At 37.9% G+C, this 14880-nt stretch overlaps 1 pseudogene; it reads right to left on the bottom strand.

Annotated features, from left to right (window-relative positions):
- Positions 1-695: 695 nt before the first annotated feature.
- LOC134362493 (DDB1- and CUL4-associated factor 5-like) lies at positions 696-14567 on the bottom strand (annotated as a pseudogene).
- Between the last annotated feature and the right edge of the window lie 313 nt (positions 14568-14880).

A 14880-nucleotide genomic window follows, 5' to 3' on the forward strand; every position in this document is an offset into this window, starting at 1 on the left:
TAATTTCAATTAAGCATTTGAGGAACAAACAATGTTTGTTCTATACAAAATATTTCAGAAAAATGAAGAGGAAGTAATACTTTACAACTCCTTCTATAAGACCAGTTTTACCTGATTCCAAAACCAAATAAAATTTAAAGCTTTACCAGCAAAGAGAATTACAAACCAATACCTCCACGAACAAGATACAAAAATCCTTAACCAAATAAAAGAAAATGAACCCAAATATACATATCAGTACCAAGTGAGGTTTATTCTAGGAAGGAAAGGCTTGTTCTATATTAAAAAATGAACCAATATAATTTATCAACGACTGTAATTTACCACATTTATAAAATAAAGTAGAAAAACTCTATGATCATTTTAAGATAAGCGAAGAAATGTATATAACAAACGTCCGTATTCTTTCATGGTAAGAACTCTCAGAAGACTAACAATAAATAAGAACTTCTTTAACTTCCTAATTAAAAGCATCTTAAACAAACAAACAAAAAACCTTATGGCTAATATAACCAAAAGCAAGGATGTCCACTCTTACCACTTGTTTTTGTTTTGGGGTTTTTTTGGGTTTTTGGGGGGTTTTTTTTTGGTTTTATGTGCCTTTAATATTTATTTTTCCTTTCCTCTGTGTTCATTAAACAGGACTTTTCTGGTAAGGCTACTTTTCATGGCTTTTTGTTTTCCCTTTGTATTTATCATGTTTTTAATTTCTTCTCTGAGGAGGTATTCTCTGAATCTATATCTTCCAGTTTAACTTGGTGCCTTTTGAGGCTACTGTGGCTATGAACAGCCTTGCTGCTGTCCATTGCTGGTGGTTCAGTAGGGTCCTCTCTTCTAGCATTGGGGGTCTCACAGGCCATTTCAGGCCAGCAACAATCTTTGTATAGGAGTGTCCCTATCAGGGACGAGTTACCATGGTCACTGTCTGAATGTACAGGGAAAGAGTAGGCCACTGCCTCTATCTCCCCAAAGTGCTGCCCATTGTTGTGGGAATGAGGGGGACAGGGCCTAAGTTTCCATTGTTATGGTTGGCACCAAAGATTTTGAGGCTCCTCTCCTCACTGTCCTCAGACTGGGTCCTGAGGTAGTTGCCAGACCTGCTATTGAGAGTGGGGTCAGATACCTTAGGGGCAGGAGGAGAAAGCAGGCCCTCAGCTGGGCTTCTCAGGGCCTTTCCATTGAGCTTCTTGGTTTCAAAGAGTGTTCCACAGAGCCACCATTGTTACTGTCCTGAGAGGTGCCCTCTGGCACCTCTGCCCAAGCGTATCTGCTCTGCCCATGGATGGCCCGGTACCCTGCTGGGATTTGTAGGAAAGGACATTTCTTGAAAATCTTCCCTGCAGCAAAAACCACCAAGCCCTACAGGAAGCGCCTGAGGTCCTGATCTGAGGTGGTGGTGAGGTTGAGGGCCTTGGCCACACCCCCCGACACCTGCAACGAGCCTAGCCATGGCCACCAAACCAACGCTAGAAGCCCCCTAGTCTCCCAAGCTGTGGGGGGTGGGGCAAGGGCTTAAGCCACACCCTGCTGACATTTGCATCCAGCCCAGCAATGACCAAGCCACTGCTGGAAGTGTCCTGGTCTCCGCTGTAGAAATGAGGGGGTTGCCAAAGGCCTCAACCCTGCCCTTCCTCCTTCCTCCTTCTCCCACCCTATTTCCTTCCCCCTTCTCCTGTCCCACTCCCCCCAAACTGCTCCATGACAGCATCTTAAAATGTAAAATAATAATAATAAATAAATAAACTTAAATAAATAAATAAATAAAAGCTTCCTGCAGCCTTCAGGGGTCAGGCCCTGGTTCCTCTGGGCCATGGCTGTGTTTAAAAAGGCTTCCTTACTGGAAGAAGGGGCTGGGTTGTCTTTGTGCTGGTTCCCACTCTCCCTTAACCTGCATCCCTTGTCACTAGGGAGGTCTCTCCATCTTTGTTATTTGAGCAGGAGATATAGGAGTAGCAGAGACACTAATAAGCTTTCTATATTTTTCTCTCAACTGATTCTATATCGAAGTTGGTGATGCCCGGCTTGGCTGAATCTCCACAGTGGAAGTGCTCTGCTCAGAAGAGGAGGTGGGGGAGGAGGAGAGGCTACCCACTCTGACCTGGGGGTAATCATAGCTGTGTTCTCCAATGTAGGTGTTGGTGGGCTTGATAGGGGCACTGGGCCTCTCTTCTTGAGGTATCTCTGTCAACAACGAACAGCATTACACTGACAGGTGGAGGCTCAGCATTCATTCAGTTTCTCTTTGTTCCCTGAGCTGCTGGAGGTGCTGGAACTGCTGGATTCATCCTCAGGGCTAGGTGACCTTGGCCAAGGGCAGAGATCCATGTCCAGTTCAAAGTCTCAGGCGTTCTTTTCAGAATTGGGCTCATTGAAAAGAGCCAGTAGGCCTTTATGCTGGTAGCATCACAGAGCAGACCAGCATTGCTGGCAAAAGGCTACATCCTCACAAATGGGTGTTGGTGGAGTCAATGCCATTGAGTTTACCATGGTGACCTGCAGGGGCCCCAGGCGGAAGGCATTGTCGGAAGACTTGTCGACTGTGGAAGGCAGGGAGTGGGGTAGGGAGGCCGATGATTTTGAGTCAGTGTAGCTTGAGCACTCACTGACACCTGCATGCATTTGGAGGATAATGATCTCATTGAGGTCACTGAGTCACAGCTTCAGCCCTCGATCTCTTGGTGGACCAGGAAGTCAAAGAAGGCCATCACCCAAGGATCTTCCTGGACTGACTGGTTGGGTAGGCAGGGGACAGGCCACTCCCACTGTTCAGCACAAAGCTAATGCACTCTTTGCAGTTCTAGAGGCAGCATGAATCATCCCCAATCTGACTGTCGAGGTCTCTGGCACATCCTGGATGCCTGTATGGGCTACAGATCTTGACCATCTTTTCCACACCGTAAGAGCAGATCATGTATGTGTGGGGATTAAATTGAACCTGGTTAACAACTGACCGGTGCCTTCTCAGCACCATCAAGTGTTCTATTGACCACCCTACTGATGCCACCTGATTCTGGGACTGCAGGATTTCTACACACATACAGGTTGAAGTCATCAGAGCCTGAAAGGATATACTGGTCACAATGTCCTACAAAGCAACTTTTCATGGTGCATGAGTTGAAGTAACCCTGATTGTCAAATTGGAACATGAACAGATGGAAGTGGATGTTGTAGAGTACAGGGGGCAGGCAGCACTGCAGGTCCAGGAACTCCATCCTGTTGCTGCTGAATCACACACTCATGGCACTTTGGAGGAGTAGGTTGCTACTACAGCACAGGAGAAACCTCTGAGGTTTTTGAATATCCCAGAGTCCCACTCCTTCCTTTGAATTGGCTATGGCCAAAAACCTGGGATCCACAGGGTTAAACACGACACTTTGAAAGGCTGATGGATAGTTTTCCAGGCAAAAGGACTGTCCATAGGGAGACACCCCAATGTCTCAAATGCGAACCCACCCATCATCTGAGGAACTGGCAAAATGTTGCCATTCACTAGGCTTACCAACAAGCCATATACTGCATCCTCATGAGCAAACACTTCCAAGATCTCTCTGCTTTCAGCACCATGAAGGATAACTTGCTCATCATTTCCTCCAGAGAACACTGTTGAAAATCAGGTAAAAAATGTTGGAATGGTGCTCTCCTTTCAGCTGAATGGGCTTGGCCCAGGAGTGGACAGCTTGTTCCAAGTACCATAGCAGAACCTGGCGGTCATCTCCTCCTCATGCTGCCCCCCAGGCTGGCTCTCCTCTTCATGCTGGAACCAGGGCTACTGCCTCTCTAGCCCCCGCCTCTCATTTGGCCTCAAACATGGCTGCCTCTCTCCCCCAGTAAACCCTCCCCCCACCCCCGGCGATGTGATGCAGATGGTTCTTTAACCAGCCATGACAAAGAGAGTAAGATGTGCAGACTCCACTTCTATTTAATATTGTACCTGAGGTCCTAGACATACAATAAAGCAAGAATAAACAATATACAGATGGTCTCATTTGTAGAAAGCATGATTGTTTAGAAAATAATAAGGACTCTAAAAAGCTACTAAAGTCAACAAGCATGTTAGCAAAGTTGTACGGTACAGGGTTAATATTCAAAATTGTTTCATTTCTATATGTTATCAAGAAACAATTAACAACAAAATAAAATAACTTTGATTATGATAGCCTAAAAAATAAAATACTTAGAAACAAATTTAACAAAATATATGCAAGAACTATACATAGAAAATAATAAACTATTTCACATGGAAATTAAATAGTACCTAAAGAAATGGAGATAGGCAATGTTTATAAACTGGTAGACTCAATTTTGTTAAGATGAGCAATCCTCCTTGTGATAGTCAATTTTTTGCATCAACCTGATTGGGCTAGTAGATGATCAGATGCTGGAAAAGTATTATTTCTGGATGTGTCTGTAAGAGTGTTTCCAGGGAGATTAGTATTTGAATCGGTAGATTGAGTAAAGCATGCCCTCACCGATGTGGGAGGGCATCACCCAATCTGTAGAGGCCCCAAATAGAACAAAAGGTCGAAGAAAGATAAATGTGCTCTCTCTGAGCTGGGACATCTATCTTCTATTGCCCTTGGAAATTCACTCCTGGTTCTTACACCTTGGATTCAGACTTGATTACATGAATGACACCCCCAGCTTTCCTGGTCCTCCAGCTTGCAGATGACTTCTTGGCCTCCATAATAGCATGAGCTAATGCTCATAATAAATCAATCTTAACCTCTTTCTCTCTCACACACACACAGGCACAAGTATACTACAAAAAGTTTGTGGAAAGATTTGTATTATGTTTTAATTCTATTTTTAAGCAAACTTTTTGAAGATTTTATACATATATACAAAAATAAAAATGTATCTATTTCTCTGCAGAACACTGATTAATACACTCCCCACATTCACCTACAGAATCAGTGCAACCCTTATCAAAATCTCAAAGTGTTTTAAGAAGATCAAGTTGATTTTAAATTTATATAAAAAGACAAAGGACCTAGAATATCCATACCAACTTTAAAGTGGAAGAACAAATTTGGAAAACTTATACTGATTTTCAAACTTACTATGAAGCTACAGTAATCAAGACAATTAGAAGAAGGATACACATATAGGCCAATGGATCAGACTAGAGTCCAGAAATAGATCCACACTTATGTGGCCTATTGGTTTTCTACAAAAGTGGCAAATAATTCAGTGGAAAAAATATTATTTTCCATAAATGGTGCTGGAACTACTGGATATCTATATGAAAAAAATGAACCTCGACCCTCACTTCAGATTGTATACAAAAATTAAACTGAAATGGCTCATACAGTTCTAGAATAAAACATTAGGTTAGGCAAAGATTTCTAAAACAGAATACAAAAAGCACAGACTATAAAAGATAAATTTATGACAAACTTCATCATGATTAAAAACTTTTGCTTTTTGAATGACATAGTTAAGAAAACAAAAAGGCCAGCCATAGACCTAGAGAAACGTTTTGTAAAATATATATCTAACAAAGTGTCTGTATGTAAAACGTATAAAGAACTCTTATCACTCAACAATAAGAAGATAAACAACCAATTTTTTTAAATGGGGAAATTATACAGATACTCCACAAAAGAACATATGTAAATGGCTAATAATCACAGAAAAAGATATTCAATATCACTGGGCCTCAGAGAAATGCAGATTAAAAACACAGTGAGGTATGATTACACATCCACTAGAGTGGCTAAAATCGAATAGACTTTACCGAATGTTGGCAAAAATGTGGAGAAACTAGAATTCTTGTATATAGCTGATGTGAATGTAAAACCATATTACCACTTAGAAGAATAATTTAGCAGAATCTTATAAAGTTAAACAATTATTATTGCCCCCATCAGTTCCACTCCTACATATTTATACAAAATAATGAAAATATATACCCAAAATGTTTTATATTCCTGTAGATATGTACATGAATATTCATGTCAACATTAATCAACATTTCCAAAACCTGGATAAAACTCAAATACCATCTAGTGTTGACTAGTTGACTACTCAGTGATAAAAAGAAATAAACTACTGATGCATGGAACATCATGGACTAACCTCAAAATTATTATGCTACTTATAAGTTAAACACAAAAGAATACATGTCATATGAATCCATTTATATGAAATTCTAGAAAAGGCAAAACTGTGGTTACAGACATAATATCAGTAGTTTCCTGGGCCTGGACGTGTGGGAGGGAATTGATAGTAAAGAGGCACAAGGAAGTATCTTGGGTGAAGAAATTGACCCATATACTGATTGTGTTGTTAGTACAGACATATCTATAATTACCAAAATTCATCAAGCTCTCCACTTAAATCAGGTGAATTTTATGTAGTTAAATGATATCTTAATAAAAAATTAACATTTCAAAATGATGAAAAGGAGGCCAGGGGTGATGGAGCCACTGCAGGAAGCTCCTGAACCTTGGCGGTGGGGTCAAGGTCCTCAGCACCCATCCCCTCCCCCCAACTGGCAACCAAGCCAGCAAAGGAGCCAGCCGTGGGAGACCCTTGCACCCCTCCCCCTTCTCACTCCCACCTCTCCACAATATCATCTTAGAATGTCTAAATAAATAGATAGATAAATACATGGTGAAAAAGTCCAGTATTGCATCCTTGAGAGATATGCAATCCTTAAGGATTCAAAGGTCACCAGAATGGTGCTCCCTAACATTTCCCCCATTTAATTCAATAATCTGGCTGTCTGTTCAATACCACTTCCCAAATGGTTCCTGATATATGACAGTTGGCTCCTGCGAACATGGGTATTTGCTGACTATTAACCAAGTAATAGCTCATATTGTAGTTACTCTCCCAGATATGCTAGTTTGTGAAAACATTAACACAGCCTCGAGTACATGGTATGTGGTTTGGGGTGAATGTATTTTTTCTATCTCTATCAGGAATTAAGATCCAAAGCAGATCGCATTCATGTGGGATGAATAATAGTATACATTTACTGTTCATCCCAGTGCTATTAATTCTCCTACACTGGGTCATGACGTAGTCCCAAGGAACCTGGACCATCTAGACATTCTACAGACATAAATTAGTCTACTGTATTGAGTACAACACATAAATTGATCTGGAGGAGCAAAAAGAAGCAAATACGTTGGATGCCTTGTTAAGACATATTCACTCCAGAAAGTGGAAGATAAAAATTATGATGATTCAGGGACTCACAGCATTAGTGAAATACTAGTGCTCCCATGGTCTGTGCCAGGAAGACACATTCCTTTAAATGTACAGAACAAATTATTTTACTCACACCTCCCTCCAATAAGGAAAAAACACAATGCTTAGAACACCTCTTTCATTCTAGAAGTAGTGTATTTTACTTCAGAATTTTGTTCCAACCCATTTATCTAGTGTTAAGTAAGCTTCCAGCTCTGAGTGGCATATGGAGTAAGAAACAGATCTACAGGAGAAACAAGCTTCAGTAAAGCAGTACTAAAATTGATTCATATGATCTGAAGTATCCTACCATAGTAGAGGTATGTGTGGTAGAAAAAGATCCCAAGTGGAGTATATGGTAAATCCCAATAGAAGAATAACAGTATAGAACCCCAGGATCTGAAGCAAGGCCATTCCATCTGCAGCACTGAATTCTTCATCAATCAAAACAACATCTAGCATAGTAGGAGGTTTGATAGAGACAGAAAAGCTGATGATGGGACCTCAATAGGCCATGTGGCCAGAGCTACCCATCATGAGCATAGGTTTGGATAGATAGAGCATCATTTAATAGAATGGAAGACATATTCAATATTAAGCATGAGCAGAGTGGAGGGTACAGATAAACTGTACAAGCAGATGACTCCCAACCTTTTAGTCCACTGGTGCTCCATTATCACCTCTTCCTTAGCCCAGAAGACTAGGCACAACATATTCTGGAGAAGATGTATGTTTCTGTAAGGATGGGAATGAACACAAAGTGTGAAGATATTCATGCCACATATTTAGGCCCAACAGAAAGGATCCACCATGAAAGAGGCATTAAATAACCAAATAGAAAGACTTGGTCAGTTGATATCAGCCACCTTCAATCATTGATATGGTACCATGATATGGTCATGGGCAGAGTAGCCATGGAGGCAGAGAAGGACCTATGCAAGAGACTACAACCCGGATTTTCATCAACCTTCGCCTGTTTATTTTCTGCCACTGCCAATGTCTAACTTTCCAGCAAATGGAGGCCAATGTTGAGTCTTCAATGTAGCACTATATCTTGAGAAATCCAATCAACAACTTGAGGATGAGTTGATTTTATTGGACCTTTTCTACGCTGGAAAGTACAGCTATTTGTCGTGACTGAGATCAGTACATACCCAAGAACGTGTTTGCTTAATTTGTGCATACAGCCTTAGTTAGCAACACTGTCTAAAGCTTTTGGACATGTTATTCACTGATATGAGATCCTACACAGCAATGCTATGGAATAAGGGAGCAACTTTACAGCAAAGAAAATGTAGCAGTTGGCATATGTTCATGGTATCCACTGCCAGCCTAATGGAGGAATAAAATGGTCTTTTGAAGATGATGCCTAGAAAGGCTATTCTGCAAAGACAGGTAACCTTCTTTTAGAATATATAGATAAGAAAGCCAAAGTATGAGAGCAAGACTTAAGTGATATGAAGTATAGGATGAGAAGATCTAAAAACACCTAATGACAGTCCAAAAAAAGGTAGAATAGAGAAGTTGGAGGGGAGGTAATATTAAAAGATACAATGGGCGAGAATTTTCCAAAATCCTTGAAACGCCAGAATCTATAAGTCATATTATATACTATGCAGAATAATTAGAAATCCACACTTAAACACATTCTAATGGCTGCAGAAAGACGTTAACTAAGAAGATTAAAGCAGCCCAGATATAAAGGAAGATAGTTGATGAAGAAATGACAATTAGAGTAGAAGGGCTGAGAGAAAATAACCATTGTCTTAGAATTGTGTCCCCAGCAAAACTAACCTTCAAGAGTAAACTAATGCTTTAGACTTCAAGTTTAGACTTAATTGAGGTACTTCTGTTTTGTTTTCTCTTTGTTAAAAGTTAAATTTTTACCTTTCCTTCCAATTCTATCAACCTTTCTCTTAACTCTATTTTCTGCCAAGATCTCCTTTAGCATAACACACAATGGAATTAATCTTTGGCAAAAATATTTTTTTATCTAGGTCTCATAATCTGTTTTGTGCTGCTACAACGGAATACCACAGACTGAGTAGTCTTTATAAAAGGTGGAAATTGATTTCTCACAGTTCTGGAGGCTGGGAAGGCCAAGATCAAAGTGATTCCAAAACAGTGCCTTGAATGCTGCATCCTCTGGAGAGAAGAGCTGTGTCCTCACATGGCAGAAGGCAGAAGGGCAAAAGGAGTGAACGTCCACTATCGAGCTCTTTTGTAATGGCATTATTCTACTCATAGGGGCAGAGCCCTCATGACCTAAACGTCTCCCAAAAGACAACACCTCTCAACACTGTTGCATGGAGGATTAAGTTTTTGACGCATGAGTTTTGGGAGACACATCAGACCACAGCACTATTCAAGGCACATATCTTGAAGGTGTATAGTGCCTTTTTTACCCAGTTACTGGGAACACAGACTTCGTTGTAATGAAGTACATTTTGTCCTTTGACATCTATGCCTTCTGTTACTTGTTATTTAAACTTGCCAAATTATTTTTATACAAACAGGCTCCAGACCCAGAATGCTGCTGTACTAAAAACTATGACTTTGGGACAAGGTATAGGCACAGATCTTTCCCTATACCTGGCTCTCCTAAACCCCCTGTAGAGTGTGCTCTTCTTCATTTAGGGGCAAATATATCCCCTCATTGCCTTTGTTCTAATTAGATATATATTGATCACACCCTCAGCACGTCCTAACCTTCTATTTCTTTATAGGCAAGAGGCCTCTATAGTCAAGGGATTTGTTTTAATTATCTTCCTCACTCTTCCTCTCCTAAACCTCTGAATTTAGTAGACAAATATTCAAAGAATAGGTACTTGGTAATTGTTAACATTTAAGAAAAGATAAGAAATTGTCTTAATAGACTTTTTTGCTTTTGTTTTATGCAAAGGGTGCCTAAAATAGGCTCATTAGATTAAATGGCAGCCTTGTGATAAACTGAGAGTTAGAGCTTGTAATTATTTAACAAGCTATTTTCCCACAGCAAATATTTTCATAATTTGGCCTCAAATATAAAACTTAAATTAAAAGAGAAATAGTGAAATCATTTGGGTCTAAAATAAGCATATTCACATACCTCTCAAACTAAAATATATGTCAATATGTATTCCACGACGGTTTTTTATAAGGAAGTCGATGTGTAAAATTGATGGCAGTTTTCCCAGCAGAAAACAGAGAAGCTAATTTGACTTTTCAGCAATATTCTTCTATTTTCTCATTTAGGTTCATTATTATATTAGTCATGGGGAAACAATGAGCCATACCAAATTGGAAAAAAAAAAAAAAATTAAGTTCCCCTGTGAGCATTCAATGTGGTGAACTAATTGTAAACTGTAAAGAACTGATCGGTTTTTTAGATGCTTTTGGAAATGGCCTACTAGAGAGAGAGACATAGATAGATCTAGACAGATATGTTTAGAAGCCCAGTGAGTACTTAGCCACACAGGAGCAAATATGTAAATTGAAGTAACAAAGTTCTTGCTACAAATGATTCAGAGAATTCCTTTCATAGGTTGAATACTGATGCTTTAAAATAGAAAACATACTTATGTCATAAAATGTGTTAATACTATATTCCATAGACCACCCCCAAAGTCCACCTCAAGGAATCTATAAAATCTGCACTTTTGACTATTGCTACCCATGAGTATCTAATAAACTCTTGGCTTAAACCTAATCAATGCCAACACCCACAAATGTGCCTTAGGACAAAATAAAACCCAACCCCAAATTTTATCCCCAATGAAATCAAACTTCTGAAATATCTTCATTAAATTAAACCTTCATTAACACATTTATTTACTTAATCCTCAAATATTTACTCTACTCACTATAATTCTTGTACTGCATTAAGTTCTGAAGACAAAAAAATGAGTAGTACCTGCCCTAATCTGTTCACAATCTACTAGGAAAGCCAGAGAAAGTAACAACAGAAGATTCAGGTTTTATTAGAATAAATATTAAATTATGGTTAGTCATTGGCTTGTTGTTTTTTGTGGGGTTTTTTGTTTGGTTATTTTTCAGTTTTCCAACCTCAGGCACACAAACTTTTGTCCTTAGCTTTTATATTCAGAGATGGAAACAGTGAGAAAATCTAATCTAATATTTATTATATTCATATAAAGGTTTTTCTCAAAATTCTTGTGCTAATTTGACAAAGTAATTTTAATATTTATATAGCTTGAATACCACCTATGAATAAATCATCACCTTTCATATTCTGATGACTAAAGGTCTTCCATATTCTCAGTATCTTTTTGCAATGGAAAAACTGAACCAGGTAATTAGAGACCTATTCTCAACCTAGCCTCTTCAGTACCTCCTTAAGGTTGGACTACTCCACTTAACCAAGAATAAACATTGTATATTACCACTGTACTCCAATGACTTATTTCTGACATCATGGCACAATTGACTTATTTCTGACATCATATCAACAGGGTACCATTAATCTTCTCTAAACAACCAGTGCTGCTGAACAACAGCCATGTCATAGACAGGCAAAAATAGGTAGCGATGCTGAATTATAAAGAAAAAAAATCACGTAATTCTGGAAATAAAACTGCTCTGAAGAGGAGGACATGTTATATTCATGGTATGAATAAAATAAAAGAATAAGGCTTTAAAAAAAAGTTATTTGAGATAAAAAATAAATCAAGAACTAAGATTCTTCATATAGACTTAGTCAACCACAAATCCTTCGTGAAAAATGTTTAACTATGTGATACTTCCAGAGTTCATTTTTTTGTGTGAATTTCCCTTAGGAGTGATGTGTTGGACAATTTTACCATTAAAAATTACTATCTCTGTTAGTTATCACTTTTGAATCACTGAAGGCATCACTGTTAGTTCTAATTATTCTTCAATATTAACGAGAAGCACTAAAGTAAATGTGCACACTTAAAGGATTTTGAGATCATAAAATTTCATTAATATTGATGTAATGTATGCCAATGCATAATTGACCCCATCCCAAAATGATAAATGGATTTCTATGTGAACAAGTATCTGCTGCTATTGAAGATAGTTCATCTAGTTGGTGTCTATAAACATACTGTTATCAAACGTGTAGGACGCTCCTCTTTATTTTAACCCATACATCTAGGATTTTATTTTCTTCAGTGATTTATGGCCAGAATTAACTAGACTATAGTAGGATATATTTTCTCTGTTCTGCCATGTCTCACAACACTGCCAAAAGTTTACTCAATTTATCTGATTTCTATAAAACATTGTGAACAATTTGTCTTCTTCCCTTCTGTCATCACGATTTAATTTCACAGGTAGTATAACATTATGAAGGTCAGAAATGTTACTTCTATTTCTGCCAGCTACTTCTGAGAAACCAGAAGAAAATCAATGATATCTCTCTGTTTTAAAGGGCAGTGAATTAAAGTAATTGAGAAATAAATCTCATTTTTCTGCTTATTGGTGTTACTGACTCACATTTGATGTCACAGAAATTAAGAAATAACATACTGCACTCATACACCAGGGATGTGATACCTAAATCTCACTCCTCATGTGGCTCCAGTTTGAGGACAGAGCAAAGAGGGACAGTGATGTACCACAGGAACAGAACATGATATACAAATCACAATACTTGATATTTAGGTGTCATTTTATAGTTTAAGGCTCATTTTTATTCTTGCCATTTAATTTCAAATTCAAGGCAAACCTGTGACAAAGTGAAGATAATATTAACATCTGGTATTATCACTGCTACCAAAGCTATCTTAAGAATGCCAATTTTGAAAGAGATTTCCAAAACCACTTAGAGTTACTTTCTTCTGAGAATAAATCTAAATAGAGTGACTAGCAGAGGAGAGATAGAGAAGATTTAATTATGCAATTGAGATGGTTATATTTTTATATCTGTTGAATGTATTTACTTTCAATTAAATTTAAATTTACCGAGTTATTTGCACTAACTACACTCCACTCTGGAAGGTGCAAAAAACTAACGATGGAGCTCTTACCAACAAGGAGCTTCTAATCTCCACAAAGACAAGAGGTGCTACACATAAATTAGAGAAAAGGTGAGAATAAATGAAACTCCCGACCATGTGGAGGTTTCTCATTGACTTATATTCAATAAAAATTGCTGCGAAACATCTTTTGCATATATGTAGCAGATATAAAGAAATCACACAAACTAACACTGAGAATGTTCAACTGTCTCTCTCTATGGTAAAGTCTTATTTTGCTTATGTCACTAATGGTTATATTGATTTTCTAATAGTCTAATTGATTCCACATGCTCCTAGTGATTTTAGTAGGATCCAGAGTCACATAACATAATATTCAAATTCCCAAGAAACAATGCAAGATCTCAGCGTACAAAGAACTGGGAAATTACAACCTATTCTCATGGGAAAAGATGTGGAAATTGTCAAAGACTTTACCAAAGCTAGTGTAATTGTGCTACAGAATCCAGAAAACAGTGGAACAACATTATTAAAATGCTGAAGGAAAAGAACTGTCAACTCACAATTCTATACCCAAAAAATATATCCTTCAGAAATAATAGTATGAATAAAGATAAACTAAGATGAAGAAAAGCGAATTTGTTGCCAGATGACCCACTGTAAACAACTGCTAAAGGAAATTCTTCAGGTTTATTGGAAATGATAAGAAAAGGGTATTTTGGAACTTCAGGGATAAGAGAAAATGCTAAATATCTGGCCAAGCCTCTCTCCTCTAAATTGTTTAAAATATGTATGACTATTAAAAGATCTATGATTGTGTGTGTGCATAAAAATAGTCTCATAGGATTTTTTAATGTATATTAATAAAACACATGTGGTAACTATAACATAAAACAGAGAAGATAAAGGGACCTTATGTGGTTGGAAGGCTACTGCATTTTATTTGAAGTAGTAAAATATTAACTAAATAGTCTGTGTAAGTTAGGTAAGTATATTATAATCCCTAAAGAAACCACTAAAAATGAGATGCAAAAGGTAGTCAAAGTTAATAGATAAATGAAAATGAGATAGAATGACATAACAAAACCCTTCCTTGGCTCTCCCCTTTTCTTTTTTTTTTTTTTTTCTTTTTCAGCACTCATTGACCATACCCTTAGAGGTTCTTAAAGGCCTTGCGTGTTCGTCTCCTGCTGATCTCTCTAGGATTATGTCATAACACTTTATCTCTGTTTTACTGTGTTCAGGACACAGGAGATTTGTTTTAGCTTCTCTAACATACTGACCACTCCCTTGGTGTCTGTGTAGACAATGTTAACTGGACCTGGAACATCTGTCCCATCTCCAGCCATTTACACACATACCTCCACCTAACTCCTGCTTATCTTTTAGGTCCACTTTCATTTCTTGTTTCACAAAATGTTTTCCAGCCATCACTTTCATCTAAATGTGTTGCCCTTTTAATACACTTATTCACTTCGAAAATGTCCTTTGTAATATTTATCACAAACTTTAATTATATAAACTCAACTCCAAAAATTCTATTTAAAAGGAAATTAAAAGTGAAAATCTGGTTAGAAGAGAGCAAGGGCAATTGTCTTGAAGTTGTCTTTGCATACACTGTTTTTATTGAACCAATGGTGTAATACCTGATATATTACATGCTTTTCTCATCACCAGACTTAGAGGTCAGGATTGTTAAAGCAGGAATACAAAGAAATGATCTATATATATCTTCTGACACTTG

The sequence above is a fragment of the Cynocephalus volans genome, chromosome 14, assembly GCF_027409185.1.
Source record: "Cynocephalus volans isolate mCynVol1 chromosome 14, mCynVol1.pri, whole genome shotgun sequence".
Lineage (NCBI taxonomy): Eukaryota > Metazoa > Chordata > Mammalia > Dermoptera > Cynocephalidae > Cynocephalus > Cynocephalus volans.